At 37.6% G+C, this 13,648-nt stretch overlaps 1 protein-coding gene across 7 annotated transcripts in view; it reads left to right on the top strand.

The window, feature by feature from the left end:
* Positions 1-13,648, top strand: part of mgat5 (alpha-1,6-mannosylglycoprotein 6-beta-N-acetylglucosaminyltransferase) — a 262,957-nt gene that overhangs the window by 32,797 nt on the left and 216,512 nt on the right. For 2 of the 7 annotated variants that reach the window (XM_028806559.2, XM_028806558.2), the window contains exon 2: positions 6,543-6,607. The exons of the other annotated variants lie outside the window; for them this stretch is intronic. The gene's annotated coding sequence lies outside the window, so the exon portion shown is untranslated. The remainder of the gene's footprint in view (positions 1-6,542; positions 6,608-13,648) is intronic. 7 annotated transcript variants of the gene reach the window in all.

Raw genomic sequence — 13,648 nt, 5'->3', positions numbered from 1 at the left:
CATGACAATAAAATAAAAATCTTTTGCAAAATGGCATCTTGTGTGCTGAAATCATTATTCCCTCAATAATACAGTATAACAATATCCTCACAGGTGGCGCAGTGGTAGTGCTGCTGCTTTGCAGTAAGTAGATTGCGGGTTTGCTTCCCGGGTCCTCCCTGTGTGGAGAACGCTTTGAGTAGCGAGAAAAGCGCTATATAAATGTAAAGAATTATTAACCACCATTTGTATAGCATTTAGATTATATTAGTTGTTATAAGTAAACGTGATCATTTAAAGTATATGTGTGTAGGTTATGTGCAAATACTATGCCATTTTATACAATGGACTTGAGCATCTGCGGATTTGGGTATCCACAGGAGATCCTAGATCCAGGACCCTGCAGATGAGGAGGTCCAACTGTATTGCCAAAGATAGCTTGCAGTTAAGGGAACACAATCTACTACATACCACATTGTCTCTATATAATGTGGTAAGGGGCCAGACACAAAGATCAGACATTTACATTTAGCTTTGTTGCTGAAAGATATGAAGTTCCTCTTTAATACTTCAATTTGCTGCAAAATTATATTGTTAATGATGACATGCAGCAGTAAGGTAAATACTTCATCATTGGCCAGGAAGTCTAATTTAGCTACAGTTTTTGGAGATCTTGTTACTTGAGAGGTATTTTACTTTTAACCTGCTGGGTTTGCATTGTTTGGAGGTCTACAATTCTAAACTTTGAAATCAACAATTGATCATGTGTCCAAATTGATGATCTGGGTGTTGAGGTACTAAATTTGAAATTCTCAGATCCCTTTCTCACTGTTACCCACTTAACCTTAGCAGAATTGGTGCTGCTGATTTTGCCCTGATTATACTTGCCCTTAGAGAAATTGAAGTCCAGTGAGACCAATTTTTGGTTTGCCAAATTGCTATCCCTTTTTCAAAAAACGGTTAGTTAACTCTATAACTCTACATTTTTAGTAAACAAAGGTATCTGTAATGTTAGCAGGAAAACCTAAACTGTACATACTATATGGCACACAGCGTATAAACTGACAAGCAGAGAACAGATGGATCTGTTTTCCTGGTGAAATTCAAAGGTGCTGCTGTTGCTGGAAATTTCTGCTTGATGGATACAAGACAATCACATACTGATGCACCCTGCTGGTTTATTGCGTCGTTGGTTGTCTTTTTTTTTTTCTTTTTCTCATATGGCTTGGGTTATTTTTGTGTACTGCTTTTGCTAACCATTCAGTCGTTAATGTGTAATAAACAAAAGCAGACACATCGATAAACTTGCATGTAATTAAAAACAGCTTCATTTTATACTGATAAAAGTATTTTATGATTTCATTGCAAAAGCAGCTGTCTTCATTTTACCAGCCTCTGCTTTCTAGTTAAGGGCCTTCAGTATCTTCACACACTGTCATTCATTACAAAATTGGAGGGAATACTCTGTATTAGTCTGTAGTCTTTCTAAGTTTATTTGTAAGCTTGTTTCTCCATGAGTGCTACTGTATCAGTAATGGACCAAAAAACTAAAAAAAGTAAATTCGGAGAAACCCTTCTACATGTTTTCAACAATTGTGGTGCAACTACAGCATGGATGACCTGACAGTGTCTGGTGCTAGTCAGTACACTGAGTGGCCTTTTGCAGTTATACTGCAGTACAAGCTGAAACTTTTTTTTTTTTTTTTTAAACATTGGGATGGTGAGAATTTAGGAGTGGCACAGATCACTTGCTTATTTGGAATACACAAAAAGGATTGTTATATGGAATTTACATAATTTAATAATTTACATAATTTGCTTTGTAAAGTGAGAATTGTTTGTTTCCAGACATACGCCAACCTGGCAAATTACCTGAAATTATGCTAGGGCTGCATTTGGGAAATTACTGGTAAATTAAGAATCAGAATTCACTTCATTGGCTAGGTACACAAATGTGTACTAGGAATTTGTCTTGATAGTATTGGTGTGACATACAAAGACAACACAGAGCACAAAAGGTAAATAAAAGAACATAAAATATAAAATGATAAAATATAATGCAACATACATGGGCAATACAAAAACAGAAAGTAGAATTAAAATATCCAGGCAGTCCTGTGTACAGGTATACATAGATATTGAGTAGCAGCTCAGACCTGATTAGTCAGAACAGCTGCATGTGGGAAAAAACTGTTTATTCGACGGGTTGTTTTAGTTTTCACTACACAAAGATGTTTACTGAGGGAAAATTTTTGGAATAGGTGATGCCCTGGGTGAGTCGGATATGCCCTGTGATATTGTGGATTTATTAATAGATTTTATCATATAGAATGCACACCCAAGACATTATTTAGTGTTGGGAGTTTTTAAACAGGTAGCATATTTGGGCTATGCAATGCAACAGTTAGCAAAACTGGTCTGTCAATTGTTAATTGGCTGGAACAACAACTGGATGAACTTGCATGTAAATGCAGACAACTTACTTTTTTAATTTGTAAAAGCCTAAAAAAAATGAAAAATTAACATTGAAAGTTTCAGAGTAATCCAATAGAAAAACATCTCACATAAAAATTTATTTAACCCCCCCCCCCCCAAAAAAAAACCAGTTGTCTCTGTTGTAGTCAGCATTTTACCAAGGATGACTACCTTCTGTCTGTACATCGTAAGCATCTAAAAGTTGGTGCTGTCCCATCCTGGTTTAAGTGGAACAGATGGGGAGATGGTAAACAAGGACGGCTTTCTACATACAGTATGACCGAGCAAAGGGCTGTCTGGGAGATGATTTTCAGCATGTTGTTTGTGATGTGCCACTCAAAACACAAGAGACGGACACGAAAAAAGTATGTGACATTGATATGTTGACAGACCATGATTATGCCTATCCCCCTTCATCAGGGATGCTTACGTGTTTTAATATGATTTTTAATGTAATCTTTATTAAAACTCCACCGTACCACTTAATGTGCAGTCATATTGTATTTGTATTATTAAGAAAAATAAGGCTACCCTTAATGTGTAGCAAGTTATCATACCTTTAAATATAAGCAACATCTACTGTCACTAATAACGAGAAGGCTGACTAATTTAAGCACATTACACTGTATTCACTTTGTGTTTAAAGCTCTTGCAGTGCCATAAACATAGTAACACTGGAGCTGAGCGGAGTTCCTTTGGCAGGGAGATAGCCAGTACTGAAACATTCAGTATAGAGATCTGCAGCTGCAGTGAATACATGTCAAAACATGACAGTGTAGCAGAACAAATAAGTGCAGAAGATAATCTACAAACGTGGTGACTAGCAGACCACTGTATAACAGAACATGTAAGTTTAGGTTAGCAAAATGCTAGACGAAACCTGTATGGAAAGTGGTTCCTCTCTTTTCCTCATTGGTCTGTGACACCTGCATCTTAGCACTACCTCCATATTCAACATGTTTGATACTAATCACATACAAAGAACAAAAGAAAATGTAAATCGCTTCATTCATAAATTGGCACGGCACATGATGCTAGCATTAGCAAGAGAGCACTTACCTTTGCAGTTCAAAAGATAATTTTAATTAAAATATTTGTACCTCTTTTCAAGTTTTTTAGATGATATGCGCTCCACTAATAACATATGCCATGGTCAGTTTGGGAAGATTTTTGAGAGAACAGCTGAATAACCGTTCCGATTGCTCCATTGTGTTTGCCGACCACCATTCAACAGGAAGTTGAATATCCTAGCAAGAAACTGGCAGGAAGTCATCATAGATACCCATGAATAACAGACTAATCCAACCAGACTGCTGCCCTGAACTAAGGTGCATGCCATTGCAAAGTAAACACCCCCCCTCATTGGCTGGTATACATTCTAGTTTTTATCAGTCTGCAGTGAATCAGATCAATCACTGGAGTCTGTTTCAATATAGAACTGATTTGGTACATTATGCTTGGTATAATAAACTCTGAGCGGGACGGCTTGGTGTTTAAAAGAACATTAGCATACTGCTGCAATCGAAGTGTATTAGTAATATTCCAATTCTACCTTTTGCTATCGATGAAGTGTTTAACATAGAGAAGTTCATCATGTTAGTATTTCGGTGTATTAGAAATCCTGGCCTTACTTAGGAAATAGCAGATATGACGAAGACACAGAATAGCAGATCAGTAAGGCAGTGTGACACAGCAGGGAAAGTAAGGCTGAGCACAGGTGAATGCTGACAGTGACCCAGAGAGTCTCTAGGGCAGGGGTCTCCAACTCCATTCCTGGAGAGCTACTGTGGCAGCCAGTTTTCATTCTAACTTTTTTCTTAATTAGTGACCAGTTCTTGCTGCTAATGAACTATTTCCCTTTATTTTGATACATCTTTATTGTAAGAGCATCCCTTATCTACGATGGAGTGTTCGATCAGAAGAAAACATGAAGCTGGTTTTAAATTAAAAGCTGTTGAAGTGTCAGAAGAAATTGGTAACTGCACTGCTGCAACAAAATTCCATGTATTTGAGAAACTGGTATGAGATTGGAGGAAGCAGGAAGATGTAAAAAATAAAAATGAAGTGTCATATTTTTGAATGGCTGTATAAGTCGGGGTCTGATTTTATGATCAATTTTTCGTGTTTCAAGACCCGACTTATACGCGAATATATGCAGTAATTAATACTGAGAAAAAGACCATTCTGTGATGTTCTGCTTCCTATCCCTTCAATCAGTAACACAATAGCCATCCATCCATTTTCTAAACCTTCTTATCCTGAGCATAATTGTGGGGAAACATAGATAATCAAAACCAAAATCAAAATGTATTTTTAGAAAGAAAATTGAGAATTGTATCTGCAAGCTTTGATACAGGTACACATGTGGTACTAGACTGAATAACATAATTTATGAGCTTCCGGGGCCATGGCCCTTAACAATGGGTGATGCAATGTGGTGAATACACAAAATGGCCCTTCCTTCTAAAAGAACAAAATGGCATCATGGGAATTTCAGAATGTGACAATACAGTAACATGCCTAAAACCAAACAAAAGTGAAGCAAAATCATGTGTGGTTCAAAAACCTCCGTAAAATTCAACAGGTTTGAAATAAAAATGTATTAAACTTTAGAAAGGTTCACAAAGAACTGCCATTCATAACAAGTACTTTCTAGATGCTAAAAGACAATCCGTTGTCTTGACCCAAGTGTTGAAGTATGTTGCCTTTCAAAGGTGAGGCATGGGAGATCTGGTCAGGCTTGCTGTTTCACCTCATTAGGTAATGATGAGATCTGTTCATGAGAGGAGCAGGGCCAAGTAGAATTTTTCCTCTTAAATCCATTTTTTCCCCAAACTTTTAATTTTTGCAAATGATCCAAGCCTCATGTGAATAAATACAAACATCTATCATGAATTTTTCTTCATGTACAAAAATATAAAAACAGACACATCAGACATATGCAACACAGCATAGCAGTGCAGATTGTACATGTCTAGTCTGGATTTAGTACTACATAGGAAATTGATCTAATCAAATTAGAAAAGTTGTGATTCCATATTTTATTTTTACTGTTCACACCTCTCTAAAAATATCAGAAATATCTGTCACAAACTGTATGAATGAAACAAGTTGGAATTGAGTCACGTTTAGTTGAATTATGATGGTATCTTTTGAGACCTGATTCTTTTGATTCTATGCAGGGTACAGGGATGGACTGATTTTAAGGTCCGTTTGAAATGACTCGGGTTTAAAGCTGTCACAAGTCAAAAGCCCACTGAGTGCAGAGCTAGAAAGTGAGTTGTTTGCCTCACCCCTCTGTAAATTCTTTGCATTTTGAAATCTAGTTTGTGTTTTAGCTTCACTGATATTACTGTGTGGGTGAAGGGAGTTTCTGTGGGAGTGTTTCCCTCCAGTCTCAATTTTTATTTCCTTTGCATTTTTATTTTCCTTGCAGTTTAATTGATGACAATAACACTGATCCTGGTTAAATGATTTTTGTATGTGTGGTGTGTTACCTACGTAAATTAGTGCCTCATTCAAGGTGGGGTGACCAGATTCTTCTAGAACTACAACAGGACTGGGGGTGAAGGAGGCTGTGTTGTTTAGAGTGGTTCATTGAGTAATTACATTTTACATACTTCATGAATTTGACTATAATGTGAAAAAAGCTGGTATTATAATGTTCATTCATGTTCCAGCTGCTCGTACAAGTTCACATACAAAGAGGGGAGGGCTACAGTACCACTCAAGTCATAAAAGCTACATCATAAACTGTACTACAGCATCGTCTAAACTGTATACAGGCCTTCTACACATCACATCAGGTACTGACACGAAAAAAATCAAGGAAGCTACCTCATAAGGTGCACACCAGAGGCTGCACATTTTAAAGTTGTATTTAAAAAAATCGGCAATCTTCCTAACAGCATTACTGGACATTGTGTTACAATTCAGAAAACCATAATTGAGAAATGTTTGTTTTTTTCCTTAGCTGGAAGTGCTGAGTTCACCAGTCTCTTATAGCAGTGTTTTAGAAAATATGTGATGTCTGGTCATCCTAATCCTAGGTTGCTTCTTTATTGCTTTTTTATTCTTGATTTTTACAGGAGGAGTTTGTTTCAGGGAGGCAGACATCTGCTTGTGTGTAAGCATCTAGACAGAAAGGAGGCAGGTGAGTGTAAAGAATGATTTCCTTAGCTTGGAAAAGCTTTATTGAGATGATGTGTAAGAGACATTTGTAGTAGCATGTGGAGATGTTTCCTTGCAGATTTTAGTATAATGTAAAAAAAAAAAATAATAATAATAATTAGCATATACTGTAATACAAAATAAGATAGACTAGTACTCAAGGCAGCATTTTACACTGGTGGCCTTTTTGTTTTAATTACTTTTTATAGGACAAAAAAGGAAGAGTGTAAATCCATTTCGCAGGTAATGAAGGCACGACAGGGTATTTTATTTTTACTGGCAATAGTTTTTATTGTCGCAGTCTCCATTGATTATCAGAACTTAGGCTGTTTTCTTAAATGAATGTTAACTGATTACAGAAAAGCAAAATACTAGTCAGTAAGTAGCCTGCATTCAGAGAGACTGAAATAATTTTATTGTTACAATGTGCTATTGCAAAGCACCTTGCAATAAAACTCTGCAGTTCAATGATGAATATCTTTAGAGACATTGTAAAATAGCATCAAAGTCCACCCATCCATCTTACATTTTAATAACCTACTTATTCCATACATCATTGCTAGAAGCAGTAACCTGTCAGTTTGAACATTTTTCCATCATTTATAATGTTTTTTTTCCTCTTGTGTGTACTGCTTTCCCTGTTTCCACAAGTACAAGTGTTTATTTATTTAGTGACTTGGTGATGTTTTAAGTAAGTGTAGAGTTATTTCAGTGTTCTTTCTGCTGAACTCTGGTTTCTTGTAGGGACTGGATACTGCTTAGTGATAGAGTGATACCTTCTGATAGACACCAACCATGTTGTATTTTGTGTTTTATAATTTAAACTTTTATATATTCACTTGTTTTTTTATTGTGATATTAGATATTGACATACTGGTAGGTTAAATCTGATTTTTCAGTGGCCTTTAATTTTTGTTTTCATTCTTACCAACCCACTAGCTTTGATGACTTATTAGAAAAAAAATATTTATTTCATAATCCAAGTGATCATTTTTAACCCCTTAACCGCCCTCTGCCGGATATATCCGGCACCGTTGTTTTATTGCTAACGCCATACTGCCGGAATTATCCGGCACATTTGCCTGTGGTTATACGAATGCCTGGCAAGTAGTATAACTGACGGTTTGGCGTGGGTATTATTACTACGTTGTATTTCGACAAGTCTGTGGTTGTTTTGGCCGGTCATGTGACGTGATTCGCATGTAACAGCTGTGAATATGGCGAAACGTAAACTGACTTCAAGTGAGGCTTTGCAGGCGATTTTGGACAGTTCTGATCATGATTGTAGCAGTTCTGAAGAAGATTTTAGCGACAGTGATGAGCAGCAACGTGCGCTGCATGATACTGTGAATGAAGACGCATCGGATGACGGCGCTGAGTGGGTGTATCCCCAGCATCTCAGCTGGGCTGCTGCCCGTGGTGAACTACCTTTTCTGCATTCGTTTGAGGGAACGTGTGGCTTTATTGTTGATGTAAACAATTACACTGCTGAGCAGTTTTATGAGCTGTTTGTGTCACCTGATTTGATCAGACATTTTGTTCATCAGACAAATCTGTATGCAGCACAGTTTATTGAGAAAAATCCCAATTTACCTCCACATTCCCATGTTCGTGCTTGGTTTGACACTGATGAAAACGAAATGAAAAAATTCATTGGGATTTTGATGTTGATGGGAATAATCAGAAAACCAGATATTGAGATGTACTGGTCTACAGATCCTATGTATGCAACACCTATTTTTGCAGCTGTCATGACACGTAACCGATTCTCTTTGCTGCTGAAATTCTTTCATTTGAATGACAACAGAAACGAGCCAGATAAGAAAGATCCAAACCGCGACCACTTGTTCAAGCTACGTCCTTTGATTGATCATTTATTTGAAGCATTTCAGTTGCCCTACATGCCAGGACCGTCAGTTGCAGTTGATGAAAGTTTATTGTCGTGGAAGGGCCGCTTACAGTTTCGACAGTATCTACCATTGAAAAGGGCACGGTTTGGTATCAAGATGTTTTGCTTAGCTGAGAATTCAGGTTACATTTATAGATTTCGTGTATACACTGGCAACTTGCACAACATTTAGTGGTCAATACTGCTTGAATAAATGTAAAAAATGTAAAAAAAATGTAAAAAAGTAAAAAAACGAAAATTGTTCAGATTTCGCCTGGCGTGGGGAATATTTAGGGAGTTGGCGGTTAAAGGGTTAAAAGGCCAGATGTACAAAAGGATGATGAGTCAATCCGGGGTCTGACTTTCCTTTGTCTCTTGCTTCATTCTAATTTCCTTCCTTGTGTTTTCTATAATTGTAATTTATCTGTCAAACATTTTTACCTCTAAGCTGTACTTTTTTTGGTTTAGTTAAACTTCATTTCATTCATTTTGGTCAACAAAAGCAACTGAAGTGTTACTGCATTTATTTACCTTTGTTTTGTGTTTAAACTTTGTAATGAAGAAGAACATATATTTTTGACCTGCTCGACTGTGTGGAAATAATTAGGCTTTCTCATAGGGAAACAGGACACATAGGCATGTCTCAAAAGAAACTTGCTTAAGATAGTTAGAAAGAAATGTTCAATGAGACCACAGGCTCATGTTTGCATGCTCTAATGGCTATACCTATACATTAAAGATATTCTGGGGGGTAGAATTCCTTTGGCTTGTTGGGACTGGCCACACATCTAATAGAAAGTGAACAGTACCTTCTTTAAAAGTCTATGCATTAACACAGACAATATGTAAAAAAACAAGAAAAACCTTTAGTTCATCTGAAAAGCTGTCTCTTCTCTGCGGTAGCCCTTAACAGAAGAGGCTGAGAAATAGCTTGGCTTTAAGGGGTATTTTGTGCTGGATAGGTGCAGTGTAATTTAATCTCATATAGCTACAGAATTAGGGACTCGTTTTCTGCTTAACACTGATTTAAATGTATAGGCTGAAAAAATAACAAAGGGGGAACAAATGCTTCATATGCTTATCTGATTCAAAACAAGAAATTCATCCGATTATTGAACCTCTGATTACAAATGTGAGCATACAAGACTGTCACTCGTTTAAAAGCCTATGTTAGGCACCCATTGGACTTTTGCAGTACAAAGGCCAGATCCTCAATTCTGGCTTCTCCAGTGGAAAAACTGAGACACAAGACAGTAGCATGGGAAATATGGTTGGCAGCTTGAGCCTTGGTTGGTGCACAGATTGGGAAGAACTGACAAAAAGACATCATGGAAAAACAATGTTTATCTATCATATAGTTTCAAAACCATACTTAAACATACTTGTTTTAAACAAGTAGGCTGAACAGAAATTGGTAAAGGTGTCAAACAAGGCATAATGACTGTTAATTCAAAAATATACAAAACATTATCAGATACCTAAAAATCACCGAAAGCAGGTTATCCTTAATCTGCAAAGCTTCTGATCAATGCTAGAGCAAAGGACTTCAGCCAGGTTTCCGCTTATTTTTCGCTTCTCTTCCATGCATGTGACTATTGCATGATTTAGATGTGTTCCACAGCTACTGCTACAAATAAGGATGGGTAATTCTGAAGGAGAATGGCTGCGAAAAACCTTGATATGAAGATGCATTCTGATTCTCTCCCTCTATCTCTCGAACAGTTCTGCATTGTTGCACAAAACTCTATATTTGGACTTCTATGTGGGCTTATGAATGATTTGGAAAGATAAGGTACAATGTGAAAAAAAGAAAAACATAGAACAAATAACACAGTTTATCCTTGGGGCAACAGACATTGCAAATAACTGGAGGAAAAAATAATTTATTATATAGTAATTCTTTTTCATTTCTGAAAGAGAAAATAAAAGGTTAACATAAACAAACAAAGTATGCATTTAAAACATTAAAAAATGTACGGATAAATATACACATACATACAAATTTAACACATTTTGCATAACATAGCTCACATAAGTACAAGTCACCCAGAGTGAATATAGCACCTGACTCTCTCTCTCGGCACAATGCAGACACTGGAAGTGCATTTTAATCTGTACAGTATGTGCATTCTTACTAAGTTGTACTCAGATATAATTGAGACAGCAAACATATGGTAGTGGCAGGTGTAAAAACTTGGGACAGAATTTGAAAAGCAGGCTGTATTTTGCACGTTTTTACTGCACTCTTTTTTTTTTGGATTAACAATGTCTCTCAAGGTGTTGAAAATCATTGAGTAAAGTGCAGTGAAAAGTAGAAGTAATAAGGACACCTTTTTGTTATAAGTGATTTAGGACATGCTGAAAAGCATGTTCATTTCAACTAAAAAGACTACAAAGTTGGCACACATTTGTTTTTTTTCTTGAGTATGTACAATACAGGAAAATATGCTGACACATGCATGGTGTACTGTGCCAGTTGGCACTTTCATTAATTATTGTATTGTGTTCATAAAAAATAATAGTATTAAATTCAGCATATTATTTTTTATGACGAATAATAATGATTTTATTGTTAAACATTTATATGTATATAACTCAAAAATCGAGATGCATCAAGATACATTGAGAATCACTTTATAATTGCATCTTGATACTCGGAATGATAATCTCACTTCTAGTGAGGCAGCTAGTGATCGATGCACCCTACTTAAGGGCATAATAAACAGCATGATAGAACACACCTCAATGTTTATCAACAATACCTTGTGTTGCACCTGAATGTTTGTAACTTATTATTTACTTAATTCAAGACGTAACAATGGAAATAGGTTAGACATAGATGCTTTTTGAAACTGTTTCTTCTGATTAACAAATTTTTCAAAAGATGAATTGGTTGAACCGATTAGTACTACTACAAGTAAGCCCGCGAATCCAAGAATGGCAATCAGTTTCTGCGTGATGAAATATCATGGAGGGTATATGCGGTGGTGTGGGCGGTCGCGTCCGGGCGGCTGTACAACCTGGCGTGCACGCTTTACCTCCGGTTTAGTTCACAGGTCGTAGGCATGGTAAAGTTTCCATTTAATTCAATAACATGTATCCATACGAGCTCGTTTACAGGTCGTAGCCATACGGGCTCGTGTTTATATTACTAATCGTTGAGCTCCCTCCATTTGGATATGTGCCTCCTTTGCCTGTGCTGTGTCAAAAGCGCGTTGTGGGCGCGCTCGTTCATTGTCCGGGCGGCTGTACAACCTGGCGTGCACGTTGCACCTCGTTTCGGAGCCGTGACTTCTTCGCTTGTGGTGTTTGTGAAGCGTGTGGTAGGTGCCTCCGTTTATTGTTTGTATCCCAAACATGCCACACAGACTGCTGGCACATACATACTACTGACTCTGGGAGGCCGCTGCATTTGACTGTGGGTTGTGGTGTTTGGGCGGTGTTTGGGCGCCACCTACTGACTTCTGGGAAGCCGCTGCGTTTGACTCTGGGGCGGCGCGGCGCACTGCGCATGCGTGTTGGTGCCTCCGTGCATAAATTAAAACTGTGGATTAGTAATGTAGATAAGCTTTTGAATGGGCAAAGAATGGGCATGGAACTGTAACAGGACCCAGCTCAAATTTTGTGGAAAGCACACTGGGGATTCTGAATTTACTTTCCATGCCAGTATGTAATGAAGGATCCAATCAAGGGTTTTGCAAGTCCTGTGTATGCATTAGATGCCTCAAGGAGCATAACAGGAAAGAACTCCAGTGATGAGGTAGTGAGAACTCTGGCCAATATGGAAAGCTCATAGTCCCATTTCTGAGCTGGTACCATGTTATCCTTTTAAAGGGAGGGCCCTGGGAAACTTAGAAGCCACTTAAGAGACTCAATCTCTCAATGGCTGTAGCATGTTTAGGTATACTGTATATTCCGTGCCTTACAGACTGCACTTTGGCTCAGGGACTTAATGGAGACTTAATAGATCATCTTCTGATGAAAAGCAGAATGTAGGAGTGATTCTTAGCCTGGTTTTGAAATAACACTGGAAAGAGGTTTAAAGCTGAACATCCTCTGAATGGGTGCAATTGGGAGCAAGGACTCCTTGAGAGGAATATATGCAAGGTGAAGAAGGGAATCCTTTTTACATATCTAAGAGGTAAGCAAGTAGATGAGCCTCATTATCTGGTAAGCAAATGGTCATTATCTTTTACTTTCCACATTATCACAGAATTTGCATTAGTATTTTTTGGTAAATTGTTTAAGAGAAATACAATCTCTTTTCCACTTACAGATTTTAAAGTGTCACACACAAGTTTTTCATACACTTATTTTCTATATAGTGAACTACTTTGGTATACCAAAATTGCAGAGGACACATGGTTAATGTTTTCCTTTTGTATATTGTAGGTTTTAGTGTGAAAAATAATTATCCAAATCTGTAGTCTATTGTATGGGCGGCAAGGTGGCGCAGTGGTAGCGCTGCTGCCTCGCAGTTAGGAGACCTGGGTTCGCTGCGTGGAGTTTGCATGTTCTCCCCGTGTCTGCATGGGTTTCCTCCGGGTGTTCCGGTTTCCTCCCACAGTCCAAAGACATGCAGGTTAGGTGGATTGGTGATTCCAAATTGGCCCTAGTGTGTGCTTGGTGTGTGGGTGTGTTTGTGTGCGTCCTGCGGTGGGTTGGCACCCTGCCCAGGATTGGTTCCCTGCCTTGTGCCCTGTGTTGGCTGGGATTGGCTCCAGCAGACACCCGTGACCCTGTGTTCGGATTCAGCGGGTTGGAAAATGGATGGATGGATGTAGTCTATTGTACATATACATCTACTGATTTTCACTAAAACTTAGCTTTCAGTTGTAGACCTATTTATTATAATTGAATTATTTGCATATTAATTGTTCACTGTTTCATAACTCATGGATTTAACAAATTTAGTGTATAGTGCCTTGCCTATCTGAGATGTATTTTAGTGTTTCTTAATTATAGTTTATATGCATTCAATTGTGGAAGTTGGAAAATGGGAGACAGTTAAACATGAAGTTAAAAACATGATAACCTCCTGATTTGGGAGTCCATAACTTTAATATTATTGGATTAGTTTGGATAATTTGTAATGTTAGTAACTGTTTCACATAAAACTCATTACATATTTTCCAG

Source organism: Erpetoichthys calabaricus, chromosome 8 (assembly GCF_900747795.2).
Source record: "Erpetoichthys calabaricus chromosome 8, fErpCal1.3, whole genome shotgun sequence".
NCBI classification, from domain to species: domain Eukaryota; kingdom Metazoa; phylum Chordata; class Cladistia; order Polypteriformes; family Polypteridae; genus Erpetoichthys; species Erpetoichthys calabaricus.
This window is presented reverse-complemented; position numbering and strand designations above follow the sequence as displayed.